The 17844-nt window shown below is 37.6% G+C and overlaps 1 pseudogene; it reads right to left on the reverse strand.

Moving 5' to 3' along the window:
* Window positions 1-5489, reverse strand: part of LOC139708627 (probable methyltransferase TARBP1) — a 33801-nt pseudogene extending 28312 nt beyond the window's left edge.
* Between the last annotated feature and the right edge of the window lie 12355 nt (window positions 5490-17844).

Consider the following 17844-nt stretch of genomic DNA (forward strand, 5'->3'; position numbering starts at 1 on the left):
AGACGTTTGCCCCAAAATTTCATATTAACAAACGTCTAATAGATTGCTAGTTTGAAGTAATTTTGGGGCAAAGTTATATCTCATGAAAGTGTTTTGAAAGATCATATTGTATTTGTAATGAACAGTGGAAACGGAAAATAACCCAACATCCCTGAAATGTACCGGTTTACTTTGGGAATACCCATATAAATTTAGTTTTGGTTTGATGATTCAGAAACTGGCAACATGAACACAGCATGGAATACTGGAAAGCAAGAAATGTTCATGGCATAGATTTTTTACAAATTGGAGCCCATGGCCTTTTTCATGGTACAAAATTTTTGCAAATTGCCATCGGCATCAAATGCACTATAGTGTAGACAAGAACTTCCCTGTGCATTTTAATTTTGGCAATATTGGTTCTTGTGGCATTCGCAAAATTAAAATGCCCAAGAAAAGAACTGGCTTTACAGCAACACTTTAACCTATGGTACAGCCAACCTTTGTAAATTATGACATGAGAAAAAAATATGCAGATTGACCAGCCTTACATTAGAAGTATCTGATGGCCACATAAAGAAATCCCATCATCAGCGTCTTAACTTTGTGAAGACCAACAAATTTCAATAGATACTACTTGTATATCATTATTTCTTGTATTTTGAGTGAATCAGAAATATTCCAAAGGGGACGATGAATTTGCAGACACAATACCTTTGATGTTTGAGACATAAGTGGCTCTGGCTATGTTGGCAATCCGTGGTAGTACCGGCGTCACAACATGGATCTACGAAAATTATGGCAACAATCATAGGGTATGTTTGTCTAATATTGCCACAATCTTTGATGGCCTGGCTAAGGGCCTGTAAAATAATAGGATGCACCAGCCATTGTATATAGAGGCTCACTTAATTCATTCAACATACTGACATTGATACCCATTTGAAGAAGTTTTTATGAGTGCGCACACACAAAGCACACACAATCATGTACCACGGGATGCATTGTAATGACAGGAATTTCAATTGAAGATTTACAGATTTTATAATCCATATCAGCATACATGAAATGTGAATAGAGTGCTGATTATTTTGTACGCAATCAGATCACTTTGCAAGTGTCATGTACATAGCATAAAAAATAGATGAGTGGCTCGACTGTATGAACACTTCCGTTTTTTTCTTTGGCTATATAATGAGATGTTTATCATGAAGAAGGACATCTCCCATCACATCTTTATCAACAAGAGGTAACATAACTTTTCTTCTTCATTGAAATAATTGTGAGAATTCATATTCAATTTGTTTCTCAGGCAGGTCACATAAAACATGAGATAACTGCAATATGACACAATACATCTTATCAAACATATGTATGCAACAATCAAAATATGATTTAGGTAAAAAATAACTGCGTATAATTTCCAAGTTGAGTGAAGTTCCATACCTGCACTTCATCAAGTGTTTCATATATCAGAAAAAACTCCAGCCAGAGTCTCAGGAGCTTGTCTTTGGAGGAAGGATTCCAGCTAAAGAGGGGTTGGTGGGAGGGTTCAGACTCACACTCCGTGGGAATGAGGGCTTTCCAAGTCGCTGCCACATCAACAGTTCGCTTCAAGAGGTACGCAGCACGCTTGCGAGTTAGGGGATTGGAGTGGACCAGCCCAACTTGGACCAGTTCCCAAAACGTCGCGTCCCTCAGGAGTCTTGCGTCTGACGTGTGCACGTTCTTGTCAGCATCCGAATCACTGCTTTTGCCATGTTTTCCATTCTTGGCGCATGGCAGAAATTCATCGGACAGGGCGCACAGGAGGAGGAAAACGTTTTCATTCATTTCCTCAGAGTAATCTCTGGCTCGCAAATGCATCTTCAAAACTTGCTTCCACGTTAAGTCTCGCATTTCCTCTTTGGTTCTTTTCCCTGCTCTCGTGCTGAGGGACGAGTTTGCGAGCTGGGCCAGCTGCACACACATAGATGGTTCAGCTACATCCAGCATGTCCAGCATTAGGTCTGAAAGGTCCCTCCACGAATCTGCGTCCTTGTCGCACATTCGACCTTTGTCCCCCTCAAACTGCTCTGCAACCCTGCTGAGGACAGTCAGGGTCGATGATATGCTCATATCACAAATGTTATGCCCAGTATCCTCTTCCTCGTGGTTTGAGTGACTCCCACCATGATGCTCTCCCCTGAAATGAAAGGATCCCAATATGTCATTGCACGGGGCACGCGTAACACGTACAACCCTACTAGTGACCACTGTGTTATAACATTGCACAAGTGTGAAAATCAGTCACTACCCCACTATCAACAGAGACATACAGATGTTCAATAGCCAAATTATATAATGAATTTAGCATTAAGCTTTTGTAAAATTCATACACTAATTATGTGTAATACTTTAGCATGAAATATGTGCCAACATCTTGTCCACAAAAGCCAATAACAAATTTTACTTTTATGTTACTTTAAAAAAAATCAACAAGATTGGTCCCATGCTTAATATCATTAGCACAAAAATGTCCATTCTAATAGTATTAATCTACATGCTTTATGTCAAAGTTACTTGTTGAAGACTTGAAAGCATATATCTCTGTCCTCCAAGAATGTTCCCTACACTCTAAGAATTTCCCCCAAATATCTATGAATATTTGACTTGCAAGGACATACATGTATCGAATGAAACAGAGAAGAAAATTACATACCTATAGTGCAAGAGACTCTCTCTGCACTTTGTCATCACAACGTCACCTACTTCCGGCTGATGTAGTCTAAATGGAGAAGCCACACACATAGCTAAAAACTCACAAACTGCTTGGAAAACATGCCCTTCACCAGCATCCTTATTGCCACGGCCACTGTCCCTCACCCAGGCTCGAGTCACTGGAAAACACAAGAGCTTGACAAAGTCTAGAACCTCCCCTGTCTCGACGAGCTCTGGATTCCTTTGGAACATGTGAGAGCAGAAGCCGATCAGCTCAGCTGCATCCTGGTGAGACCCAGACTGGACAATGTGGGTAGCCTTGGCAACAGCACCCCTGACGATCACCCCAAGTTGGGCATCGGGGGGCATCCCCAACAGATCAAAGAAATTGGCTGCCATACTGCTGCAGGCCTGGTTTATTGAAGAGAGAGAAGAGAAGCTTATTGTCAAATATCTAATTGTACCAGACATATCTGATGAAATAAAAAAGGGTTTAGCACGCATACAAACAATAAATCATGTTCACATATGACACAAACTGCTTCGTTCCATTACTTAAAGAATTGTGACATAGTTCCCATACTTTCCATTTCATACAGACAACTGAATGATGGCTCTTGATTGGTTGTCACTCAGATGTAAAAACTGATTTATCAAAAGAGAATCTTGGTGCTTGCTTATTTCACATCAGCACTTATCTACCATCCAATTTTCTTAATTTAACAGTGTACATTTCTTATCCTCAGTCGTCTCCTTCACTGGTAATTGCCAATTTGATCAATGAGGTTTCACAGTTTTGTTGCCTGCAACTGAGTCAAATATTTGCCTGCATTTAAAAACTGCGAGATCAAAAATCGGTCTTGTTTTCGAAGTCGTCGTAACAAATGATATGACTATGACTATGAGCAGACCCTAGGCCATGAATTACTGTTTGCCAAAGTAAGGACAAATAAGGGTTTCAGACTAAATAAAAGCTAAACCACTGAATTACATAATTCAAAATCTCACAGACATGACCATAAATGTAAATACTGAGACCAACATGAACTTTAGAGATGGAGGTGATGAAGCTAGCTGACAACGCTTGATAAGTGCCCAAGCTGCCTGGTACAGGTAGCTCTCCTATCACTATACAGTGTGTCCACACTGATCACAGGATATCTGTTCTCCCACATTGGTATATATATTTCTTACTGCTACATATATATTGTAATAAATGCAAACAGAGGCAAACTGACCATGATGATTATAATTTATTAGTGGAAAAATGAGCAAAGAACATGGGATTCCATCGGGATTCGAACCCAAGACTTCCGGACTGCTAGCCCAGCCTCCAAACTGTACCATGCATCTCGCCATCTGGCACCACTGATCAGTGCCAAGCAAGCTAGACTAGGTCTAGAGTAAAATATCCCGTTTGCGGCAGTTTAAGCATTGTTAAGGGTTTTTCCAACTTGTAAACAAATCAGGCAAATTATTTTCAACCATTTCATATATCATAGACAAGATTATTCATTAACGCAATTGTTTTCATGAAAGAAATTTATCATAGACCAACGCAGTTTTCATGATTTACCTGGGCAAAACCCGGCACAATTTTCGCCGATAAGGGCGATAATGCGACATAGTATTTCTGCTTGCGGCACGATGTACAATCCCTATGCAAAACGCGCGTGCTCCGCGATCTTTAGCTGAACGCCTTCACATGTCTCGCGAACATTGCGTAAGCGCAAATTCCCATTGCGAAAGCACGTGAAAATAGCAGGCGCACATGCATTAGCCGCAAACAAGATCACAATTATGGCGGTGTTGTTGATGTCTTTCTCGTGTTTTTCTGAATTTTTTCGATGGCAACATCCACTTTCCGAACAAATGGCGGCCCACGTCGGCTCGCGAAAGTTCTATTTTATGTGAGGATATGTTTTCAAAATCCATGAGCATCGGGAAAACGACAAAAAATCAAGTTTCTTGGACCATTATTTCTTAATTGTTATGTTAAGAAGTACCGAAAATTTCATTTTGGATGCGATATGTTGTCATTTAGGTGAGAAATTTTCACTTTCGTCAGAGATCGTGCCCATTTTATCGGTTGGTTTTTGTTGATTGTTAGTATATGTGTAGTGTGCATGTAACAGTGCAATGCTGTGTTTAGCTGTATATTACTGTGTATGTTGTACCTGCCGCGAACGGCTGCACGGCCGCTTACTGACGCAGTTACTCTAGTGCATCTCATTTTTCTAAGCCTTGTCTGGAGAAAAGCCATGGCACATCTTTACCACAGTATAACTATGTGAAGGAGCACCCCAGGGTTAGGGTTAAGCCTTGCTTGAGGGTTAGGGTAGGGTAATGACAACGTCATTGATCTGCGACTCTGTGTATGCTACTGCACTGCTAGACTAGAGTAAATTATTTGCGGACCCCGCGCCCCAGGTGCATGCAGTATGGGGGTGCATATGGAACTCTTTCCCCAGCCTGAAGTCTACCCGCTTAAATTCATCGGAAATTCACAGTAGATGTCTAGGGCCGATGTCTATACCCACATTACCTACAATGACCCTAGTGACTGCGCAAATTTTCTCTCCATACCCCCTTTCTAGTATGAAAGTTCTACATCACATCATTACAAACATATTTTTCAACTTATGGGACTACACTAATGACTGCCTTAAAAGTTTGGGATTGACAAAGCAGTTACATCACTAGAAACACGTGGTTTGGATAAATCATAGATCTAGATATTCTTTCGAGTATGTAACGAACTGTGTCTTATGAGAATACTTTCACCTTCACAGCATCAAATGAATGATAGCACCTGGGGTCCCCAGTCAGCGGCCCAAATCCATCCACTTTCACACACGTTGAACGCGTGGACTGTATTACCGCTTTACTTGCTGGATTGGTCGACTGCATTCTGCGTGTCTTGATTCTTCGCGTTCTGCATTCGCCCGCCGGCTCAGATCGACACCAGAACACACCACTGGAACGGAACCACTGCACAAAACACGTGTACCGTAATCAGGAGGGTGGGCGAACCCGGTGGGGGACCAAACAAACAAGCAAGGGGGGGGGGGGGGGGGGGGAGCAAAAAAACAAAACAAAACAAAAACAAAAACAAAAACAAAACAAAACAAAATGTAATCCAACTCTAGGGGGCTACTACGTGTATGAATAGGAACCCTACTTATATTTCATAATTGTCAATGTATTTTCATGAATAAACACAAACCCCTCATGGGGACATGTTATGTGGTACCAGGAGGTGGTATTACCATGGAGCTACCAAATGGTAGCTCCATGGTATTACCAAGGAGGTTCGAGAGATGGAGTTACAACTGACTGCAATTATTCAATCAGCTGCCAGTTTTCTATGGATGGACAAAAGAATTCCACAGGTGCATTTGTGCCTTTGATGATCGATGCTTGAAGCCGCCATCTTTCTGAGCAATCTGAAGATTCATTTTTAATGCTAATAACATAATATCGGGTATATGCTGCTCGTTTATACAAATGCAATGAAATTTCACCTAATGATAAAGCATATAAAGCAAAAGTCAATTCCGTTCGAAAATATGTGCAAAAGTGTAAATCTGAGCTGTATTTTGTGAAAGTGTTTGAAATTTTGCCCTCATGGAAAGCCGGTTTTATCAATTTTCTAATTATTTCCGCCAAATGAAACTAATATGGTATCATCTTCAAGTAGGCCAATAGTTCTTTATAAATTAGTATGTCAGACACGTACAGTCGAGTTATCTATTTCAGCAATATATTGAGCAATTTCTATAAGTAGGGATAGCGAAAAGTAATTACCATCACAAAGACATATATCTTCATTGGAAAGTGGCTGGTGATTATGCAATGAGACACGAGTCAGTTGTCTTCGCATCTGAGCGGCAGATCCAGTTTACACATGCTTCAAATGTTTTTGAGCGGCGGCTTCGAGCATGGGATCATGTGACTCCATTTCTCGAACCTCCTTGATATTACCAGATCACCTCCCTGGCCTGGTGGGACCTTGAAAAGCAGAGCTTGTTAAACAAGCCCCCCCCCCCCCCCCCCCCCAAAAAAAAAAAAAAAATGCAGATGAGTGAAAATGATATACTGTACAGTGTATTGCAAAATGATGGGCTGAGATGAGAAAAAAAAGGAGGTGAGGAAGGAAGAGAAGAAAAAAAAAGTGGAGGGAGTTGTGACATACGATGCAAGTATAGGCTTTTGTTGGATGTGAGCAGGGAGGTGAGACCTCTCACCTCCCTGATGTGAGGGAAGGAGAACTCTTCTTCTTCACATAGTCCAATTTTTTTTGTTCATATTCAAGACATAACTCGCAGGGACAGTGTCTTGAATCATGAACAGAGAGAAAGATGCCTGTGTGGGTTGGCCTTTTGTGTTAGCATGACGTGTAGGTCCATGATATCAGACAGGAGGTCATAGCGAAGGTTATGAACCATAAAAGGTAAAAGGAAACCCTAAACACATGCATGCCTGCAGTCATGCAGGCTGGTTTGTTAAGTTGATCACTCTCATCGACAGATCTCATCCAATTCAGTAAGACATTCAGTGTTCCTTCGTAATAACAATCCAACTTCGATAAAATGCAACTGGCACGTTAAAGTTAATGTGCTCATGGCAGTCATGCATGACAACTTTTGTCAACACGATTAAGTAGGCCTACCAATGGAAAGAAGAATTCTCCTTTCCTCACTACCATTACGTACAAACTTTGTAAAAAACGACAAAATATAAGTCCTAGTAGAAATCTAAGTCTCCAAAGTTGGATTAATATATATATATATATATATATATATATATATATATATATATATATATATATATATATATATACATGCATGCCTACATAATATTCATATAACTGCACAACGGAAAATCATGGATTGATTCCTTACCATTTTTTTTTCTGATAAAACTTGATCACAATCAAATAAAACGATTTTAAACATAATTTTCATCTCGAACCGTCTGTGTACACTAACTGCGGAATCAGTTTTCGTTTGATCCATCAACTGCTTTCGTGTTGTTGTTGGGTTTTTGTTTTTTGTTTTTTGTTTTTGGTTGAAATTGAACATACACACCCACACACAAAAGAAATGCGTCAAGTTCAATGTACCTAGCTTCTTCTTTTTTTTATAAATTTGAGCAAAGTATGCCTCCGGCGATATTTTGCGGAAAACACGGGCTTGTATAATGAGCTCGATCAATGTTCAATATATATATAATAAAATATGTCAGCTAATTTGGTGCATTCGGACAGAAAATAAAATGACGCGCATCAGCTGCGTGTACACGAGGATACGGCAACAAATAACGATTGAACCCTTGCCAATCCACTTGATTTGTGAATCTTAATCATTATTGCAGAAATTACGACCGACCTACATATTTATATCAATATCATAGTCTTCAACTAGAGCGTATACTTTTGATGGAGTCCCGAGTAGTATACAGTTACGTCAAATAGCCACAGGATCGATTTCAGCATTCTGCAAGATGGCTATGCATTTTGCTGCATTTTTTTGTTGTTGAAAAGGTCCCTGTTCATGTCCCATCGCTGAAAATTTACAATCAACAGCACCAATGTATCCATACTCTTTGTAATGACTTTCTCTCTATTAATGTCATGATTCTGCAGATTTTGTTCGCACATTTCCTCCTTTCTCTCTCCCTGTCTCCTTCCCTTCTCTCAGCACGATTTTTGGACCATAACTTATCATATAGGCCTATAATATAGGTCTAGTGGTTTCTTTATTTTGTCCCACTACTTTTTGTTTTATGAAAATTGAAATAATTGTAATTGTGCCTAATTTGGTACTTCTGTTCCTTATTTCGTGTGACTGTTTTGATTTTCGGTATTTTTTCAAAAACAAAAACAAAAACAAAAACAAAACAAAAAGCACAATGAGGCCTATATATGGCTTAGAGATATGAAAAATGCAAATGTTTTGTCTCTTTCTTTTTTAAATCATTAAACGTGTCTGAATATGTGACTGTTATGCCTTTCCTATTTTTAGACTCACATCGCTAAACCACTGATCTGTTGTTTATGCCACACTTTCGTCAGGTAAAAACAACTCAAATTTACATGTATTTTCCCCCTTATCTATTCCATACATCTGTATAATGTAGGTGCGTGCACGTGTTGTTACATGCGCTACAAGCGCCGACTTCCCCGGGGAAGTGCGAGTGTATTGACACAAATCTGTCAACGGTGGTTTCTCTCTCTCTCTCTCTCTCTCTAATCACGGAGCATACAAATTTTTATGCAGGTGTGGCTCGGATGAGAGAACGCCATCGTCTGCGGTCAGCGGCAGCTCTAGTAGCCTCTGCAGGGCTCACATGGGTAAATAATTCCCCATAGAGACGTATGTTAAAATTCAAATTTCAAAAAATTCTGTAAAATAGCTGGGAGAAATGAAGTGTTTCATCTTCACTAACCTGGATAAGTGAGATATACCTTTTCATCCATCAAATTTCCAGGGTGGGTTCTTCGGCTCAAATTCTGTCCAAGGGTCCGCAAAGCCAGACTACGAGTTCTTTTCACTCAAAAAATCACCTTTTTTTTTCTATACATGCAGCCAATGAAATATAGTCCCCTCAGATTCCATCAGAAAAGCTTTCATCTTCCAACCAAAGTGCAGTTTGTAGAGGAATTCATACTCATCAGCTATTCAGTTTTTTTGCCAAACTGCATCATTGATTTTTAATTAATTTTTCTTCATTTATTTTGGTAGCTTAGGTACGAATTTGTGAAGGGGTCTGGGACATTCCATTTTATTTACAGGTGTGAGCCCTGTAATGCTTGCTCCATCAGTCACCTGTTTGATGTCATCAAGCCAGCTTGCTGCAGGTCTTCCTCTTTTACGTTTTCCCTCAACCATTCCCTGGGTGATTGTTTTTTGAAGGCAGTGATGTCTGGTAGCATGGCCAAAATACATGTATGTCCATTTTCTGGCCACAATATCAGCCCGAAGCAAAAATTGCTCGAAATGCTCACATCCGGCGGAAAGTTGAAATTTTGCATATAGGGATATTTTGGGGCGCTGATTTCAAATATTGCCGGATCCAAGAGATCTGACCACGGGGTCGGCCGCCATTTTGAATTCCAATATGGCCGCCATCACAAGACAAATTCAAAGATTCCTATCTTCAGTTCTGAATGACCTGTTGCACCAAAATCTGGTACACATGAGCGTTTTGACACATTGACTTTGATGACAGATTGATTTGGAGTGTCTGACAAACATCGAATGGCCGCCATTTTGAATTCCAATATGGCCGCCTCGACGAAATATTCAAAATCCCTATCTCGATTTCTAAGTGGTGAGTGACGCTGAAATTAGGTGTAAACAAGTATTTAAACATACTGAGTTAAAATATTAACTGATGTGATATGTCTGACAAACGCAATGCCTGCTATTTTGAATTCCAATGTGGCTACAAAGACAAACATCACTACTAACATTCACGGGCATGTCAAAAAGTGCAGCAAAAAGGAAGCATAATGCACCTTTCACTTACGTCACAATGTAAAATTCAAATTGGCTGCCGTGCAGCTTGTCAGACATATCAAATAAGTCCGTTATTGAAGTCATCATATCACCATGCTTTTATGTATCAAATTCCAATGGCTAATGTCATTCAGAACTGAAGATAGGGATCTTTGACGGCGGCCATAATGGAATTCAAAATGGCGGCCGACCCCGTGGCCAGATCTCTTGAATCCGGCAATTTTTTAAATCAGCGCCTCAAAATACCCCTATATGTAAAATTTCATACTTTCCGCCGGTTGTGAGCATCTTTTTCACATATCTGCCCCACTAATATACATCTGAAAAAAAAAAGAGATCCTCGCATTATTCTTTCTCTCGCAAATTCTCTCCCCCTTTGTTGTCGTTGTTGCTGTGTTGACGTTCTCAAAAACCTCGTTTCTTAACGGTGATAATCATTCACAATAGCCATTGACATCTTGGAATGACACAAAAATCATTTACTTTCCAGAAGTCCCAATGAGAGAAGCAAACGTTGTGAAGCCATCACGTTCAAAGTTAATATGCATCAAACTCAGCAATATTACGAGTCTTGAATAGAATGGAGTCAAAAGGGGCCTGAGCTTTCGATCCGAACAGAATCTTCATCAGAGACAAAATGCCAGACAGGCAGAGAAGGCAATCACATAATATAAGGACTTCACACAACAAGAACAGTAGGGACTGGCTAAGGACACAGAACAAAGAAAACAAAAGGGGAGGGTAGGGGGTCATGGGCAAGTAGCCCAACAGGTAAAGGGAGGGGGATTAGAGCGGGAGGGTGGACAAACAAAAGGCAGAGGAGGGTCAGTAATGATCCCGAGGACCACGGGGGCAACCTGTGAAGGATTTAAGGATGAATAGGGAGGCAACATCAAACAAGATAGGGAACAAGAGAGGGATAAAGAAAGGAAAAGAGTGAAATAGCAACAGCATGGGGGGGGGGGGGGGGCTGAGAAGCAGCAAGCCCTACTAAGGTGTATACCAAGAGGAGACAACAAAGTGAAAGTGAGAGTCAACCAAATGTTATCAGACGTATCAGACGTATCAAAGCATATGTAATGATGATAATGATAATAATGATAATAATAATAATAATAATAATAATAATAACGATAATAATAATAGAAATGAAAATAATGACAACAATAATGATATTGATAATAGAAAAGATAATGATGGCCCAGCTGATGGGAATTTATCATTCACCACGAGCACTTCAATTGCCGCGCAAACAAGCACAAATGACCCAATATCTGCGGACACACACGCTCGCAAATAATAAGGATCAAAACAACTCTATAAATCGATCCTGCAGAGGGAGAGTGCACAGACAAATCAGTCTTTGCCGAGAGTGACGCAAGGATGATCTTCAGCTACCTTTCTTCCATAAGAAGCACCAGCACCACCCATTATAGACAAATAAACAAAAGCAAAGACAAAAACACAAAATATCCACCGAAACGAAAGCGGAAAGGAAACATACGGATCCTAAAAAGTGAAAAGAAATAATAGATATTGTTTATACGTGACCGCTCCTGACAAAACGAATCGATCAACATGCGTAGCACGTATACTTTCCTCCATTTTTATATATCAATGAATGTGAGTGGAATATGTGATTAATTGTGACCAATTTTGTTAGTGGTTAAAGTTTCAGAAGTATGACACGAAATAAATTAATGAATAGAAATTCCCTTACGGGAAGCGCGACACCTAAACTGATTTTATTTAAACATGGTTTACGAATCGTTCAAAAGAAGTCCTAACTGCGGTTAAACCTAAATACACTGAAGTAAAATAATGTCTCGTGCCAATGAAGGTGGAGTGTCACTAGTATTCGTATGTTATATTGTGAAATTAGTTTTTTTTTTTTTTTTTGTAGTCAATATGCATGCACCAACTACATCAAGTTTATGAAAAATAGCATTTCGTCAGTGATATTCACTTGGTTGAAAAAAAAAACACAAAGAAGAAGATGGGGTCTTTATTTACTAAAGCAGGTTTCTGTTGCGTTTATTATGCCTATATCCGATAATCGTTACCTATAAACTGCGCCATAATCATGTAGATTTTAATGTTTGGTTCGAAAACTGAAATTATATACAGCAAAACAAAACAAAAATAACAACGAAGAAAAATACCCGAATACTAAGCAGTTAACTCGGAGACAAACATCTCTGGTTATTACTGTCGATTGTATTATTGGCTAATGCTGAAAAAGGTATGTTCATTATGTTTATTTGACTGTCATTATGACCAATTTTGACGTGTGACCAAAAATGCACTTCGTTTAAACTTACATGCTCTGAAACTCTACGAAGAAAAGACATTTGTTAATTTAACGATTCTTTACTTAATAATGATAATAATAATACAGGGCACTTATAATGCGCCAATTCCACATAACTAACGTGCTCAAGGCGCAGAGGCAAAGTAGTACAAAAATCATTACACAAACATGCACATGAAAATGAATGACACAATAAGGATGATGAAAAAAAAATCGTATTATACAATTCGACTGGAAAACGGTTACGAACAATTTAGTCTTAAGGGCAACTTTAAAGGAGTCATCATTCGAAATGTAACGGATAGCTTGAGGCAACTGATTCCACAGGTATAAGGTCCAGCATGTGCAAATGACGGATCCCCCCATGATTTCTTCGTTTTTGGAACAACAAGCAATCTACAATCGGATCATCTTAAACATCTGGGAGGATTATTAAATGTCAGCAAATCAAAACGAATACTATTCGGAATGACATTCACTCAAAAGAAATACATCATTATGTGAGATACACTCATACAAAACGTTGACTTCGATATTGTCTGAAGATGACGCAAATTTACATGAAAGATAGAAGAATACTGCATTACTATCTATGTCAAACAATAAAAACACAGGAAGTTATGGTTTATAAGTTAAATTTCACAAATGTTTTAAGATGATATTCGACATATTTTGATCGATAGTCCTAAAGGAAGCTTTTGTCAAAATGAACTTTCAGTGACCCAGAAACAATGTGTACAGATTTTATTTATAAGGGAGAAAAGGGCCTTCTATAAGATTTCGAGAAAGAGCTTGACAATGTAAAATCATATATTTTCGTGGCTCCATTGTAAGTTAATCTTTCATAAAATGGAATTAACTGCTGTATGGTAATGCGACAGGCAGTATACGATAAATCATGGTTGGGTTACCAAAGACTTAAAAATCAAACAATTGTATAAAAAGGTGTGATACAAAGCTGCCCTCTATCGGCCTTATCATCTCAATTAGTACACGGTGTAGCAGATGTTTCGACAAGTAAGGTAAAACAAAACAAACATATATGGTGTCAAACTACCGAACACTGTTGATGAAAATTCGGAAAATCTTAAAATTAAGATACATGTATCCCAATTGTGTGGCCCCAGATGTCGATGTCATATCGTTTTGTTAATATTGTTGAATCTTATAACATTGCTCTTGACGCTGTAAGGAAGTTTGGTTGCACTTTGTATGGCAGGCCCGGAATTCATTGAATTATAATATGTATGATGTATGTATGTATATATACAGGGCGTATAAAAAAAAAACAAACAAACCACGTTACACTTTTGAAAAAATTGTCTAAATTACATTTCAAAATATTTGGAAGATTTCTTCATATTTATGGATGCCCAATAGTCTCATCTATCAAGTGCAATCAACAAAACTAATTTTTGTTCACGCTTGGCTGAACACTGACGCTCTTTGTCCAGAGTGTGAAAAATGACTTGCGCCAAATTGAAAGAGTTCTCATTCAAACAAATTGCTATTTTGCTTAAAGCTTTGATTACATAATGATAGTCTTAGATTTTTTTTTTGGTCAGCTTTATCGTAATCTAAATGATTTCATTTGTAAATTAATTGGTGAGAATTGGAGTATGTAATTACTTCAAAGCACAGTTTTCACAATACACGGACACATCAGTACCAAACAACAAGGGAAGAGAGCAGTGAGCAGTGGCCATTTTGGAATGAACAAAATACAGTACCCTAAACCTGAACAAAACAGAAAACCGAGCCTTTAAGCCACCGGGGGGGGGGGGGGGGGTGTGATAATTAATTATTCCCTATATCGATCTGTCACTTTAAACATGCATATACAATTGTGACTGACTGATTGATTGATTGATTGATTGATTGAATAATTGATTGAATGAATTATTGATTGATTGATTGATTGATTGATTGATTGATTGTATTGATTGAATGATCTGAGGATGCATAATTTCCCTATGTCGATCTGTCACTTTAAACATGCATACAATTGTGACTGGCTGACTGATTGATTGATTAAATGAATGATTAATTGATTGATTGAATGATTGATTGATTGATTGATTGGATTGATTGATTGGATTGATTGTATTGATTGAAACTGATCTGAGGATGCATTAATTTTGTACTTTTCTTCTTGACTGAGTGACTGTCATGTGGGTTCGATATGTGTGTGCGTGATTTGTGATAACTGTGCTTAAAAGATCTTGATGTTTTTAATCAACCTTCCACAATACAATGGAATCATTTCAAACGTGACAGAAAATCTCCAGAAAATTCCTAAACTATCATAACATAATCAAAACTGTGAGCAAAAGAGCAATTTGTTTGAATGACAACACTTATTTGGACTGCTGGCTGAATTTTCCATCTTCTTTCAATTTGGCACAAGCCATTTTTCACACTCTGGACAAAGAGCATCAGTGTTCAGCCAAGCGTGAAAAAAAATTTGTTTTGTTGATTGCACTTGATAGATGAGACTACTGGGTATCCATAAATATGGAAAAATCTTCCAAATATTTTGAAATGTAATTTAAACAATTTTTTCAAAAGTGTAACTTTTTTTTGATACGCCCTGTATATATATACAGCATATATATTTAGAAAAATATATATATAATAAATATACATTGTATATATATATATATATATATATATGATAATTTGTATGTAAAGCTAATGCAATATCAATACCTTACCAAACTAAAAATTTAAATGATTCGACGTGGTCAACAGACCCGGTGAAATATCTTGGCATTTACGATAACAACAAACAAAAAGATACAAAATACTTAAATTGGACATAAAAGTGCATAGAATACAATTCTGAGATTTTATGGAAAGGGAGAAATTTCACACTCTTTGGAAAAATAGAACTTATAAAATCCTTGTTCGACAAATTTGTGTGTATTGCAATAGCTTTGAATGTGACCTGAAGACATTAGTTGAAACTACAAATCGTAGATCTTTTTGTTTATTCATTCGCACACACTCAATGTACAATATATATGTATATATACATATATATATATATATATATACTTGTATATATATGTACAGTGTATTATATATATATATATGTACATATATATATATATATATATATATACATAAATATATCTATACCATCTGTCTTGCGCTCTGCAATACATTATATATATATATATATATATATGTATATATACATACATACTGTTGTACATATATAAATATATATACATTGTATATGTATACTCATATATATATATGGTAAGTACATGTAATGTATTGACATGTCAACTCATGTTCACATATGATATGCATGAATTATTTTCCCATATGATCCACATCAAACATCTTCATGCAGTATCTCCTTTGTTGACAGATTTCAGGATGAGCTCGCAAAAACAAATGAGGTATTCACACAAGGATTTTGCATTTTCATAGGAAATGTTTTAATTTAGATATTTACTTTAATTATTTACAAGTGCACAATTGTGGCTTTAACATTAACCAGCTATCTGGCATCAGTTTTCAAGCAGGTAACAACAATTGTACATCAAATACTTCTATTTATACTGTGAGACGTGTTTTTAACTGCCTACACAATACTTAAGGTTAACAAACAAAAACACATTCGAATCATACAGTATTTGAAAATATTGTCATTTCTTGCTCTTCCTCAATCATTTCTTTGATAACAATAGCGATGACCTGCCAATCATTTCTAGGAGCTATTGAAATCTATACACATGACTAACACTGATAAGAGTTATCTGAAGTGATGTTGTTCTCTTTGATCTGATGATAACTTTCGTTAAAAAGGGCACATTCCGTTCAAACACACTTCACAGTGCCACAGTACGACAACTGCCAGCCAAATGTACATCGATGCATAGAAAACTGTACCAAAAAAAAGTACATTTGTCAATGAAAAAGGAAAACACAGATGGGAAAAAGAACTGTCTTCTTACACAAATACACAACAATTGTAAATGTATACATGTGGGTACATGTAGCAGATCACTTGACTGCAAAGCATCATGGGTACCCTTGAACAGTAAATTATGCTCTGTGTGGCTTTGAAATTAACACATCTTCTTGAAAACCGTCATTTTGGGCTACTGGCAAACTTGGAAGTGCATAAGATTGCTGGAATAGCTTAATTTATCATTGGCAAACAAGGGCTCTGACAAGTACAAATTGTTATGTAATGCTATGCAATACTCACATCAATTCGTCCCTTTGGGATACCAATTTTTGTATTTCCTTTGGCTTTACAAGACATGGGGACATGGGTCACAAAGTTTCCCATTTCAAGGACTTGAAGGCAGTTTGACTTGCAAACTTAACAGCTGCTTTTCAGATGACAATAACCATTAGGAAATGGATAGAGAGTGTGCAAATGCTGGTTTGCAAATAACAGCTCTATTCATTAACTTTGCTCTTATCTCTTTTCACATACCAGCACAGTATGTGCATGTTTTGTGCGTGTTGAGTAGACGCATGAAGGTGGAAAGTAAAAGTGGTACAACTCATCACACTGGCAATGAAAACAACAGCAATCAATGGATTGAATGAATGTAAAAGAAAATATCTTACAGGAAACACAGTAAACACGTCTTTCTTCGTCCATGGTGTACATTGGTCGTGCTCAACGGAAGTGCACTCACCTCCCCTGAAACATAATGTAAACATTATGACATTGACACGATAACACATAACCTTCAAACAAAACACAACACCATCATGTGAAAAAAGAATTGGTATGACAATCTGTTTAGTGCACAAAACCTTGATAGACACTGGAAGCACAAACCAGTAAAACCTTGTCATTCTGAAGTAATATTTCCTTTGCAGAAAAGAAATGATAACCAGTAAATTTGTCACTCATTCTGAATAGACATCACACATTTGCACTCTTTTAAACCTATGATTTTGTCTTGATCTTGTAGGAATATCCATATTTGCTACTTGACTACAGTGAGGGTATGGATACATAATGCAAAGATAAACCTCATCACATTACAGGTGCTGGTACAATTTCATATTACATGTCCAAAATCATCCATTAAACTTTATAATCTAAACGAGTCCTGATTGCAGCATCTTTTTCTTTTTCTTTTTCTGTGATGAAGTAGATGTAAAGAATTGCCAACTCTGTAAAACATAATACATATACAATTTAACAGTTCTGGAAATATTCAAGGGGGCGGGAGAGATATCATCTGCAGTTGACTGAAAGAATATGGTTGTTTCACACGATTATTTCTGATCCACAGCAAAAATATATGTCAGTACCATTTGCAACTCGAAATAATGACACTACAAGAAGCC

Source organism: Diadema antillarum, unplaced genomic scaffold, assembly GCF_040938485.1.
Source record: "Diadema antillarum isolate AM-2024a unplaced genomic scaffold, OU_Dant_1.0 seq00001356_RagTag, whole genome shotgun sequence".
Lineage (NCBI taxonomy): Eukaryota > Metazoa > Echinodermata > Echinoidea > Diadematoida > Diadematidae > Diadema > Diadema antillarum.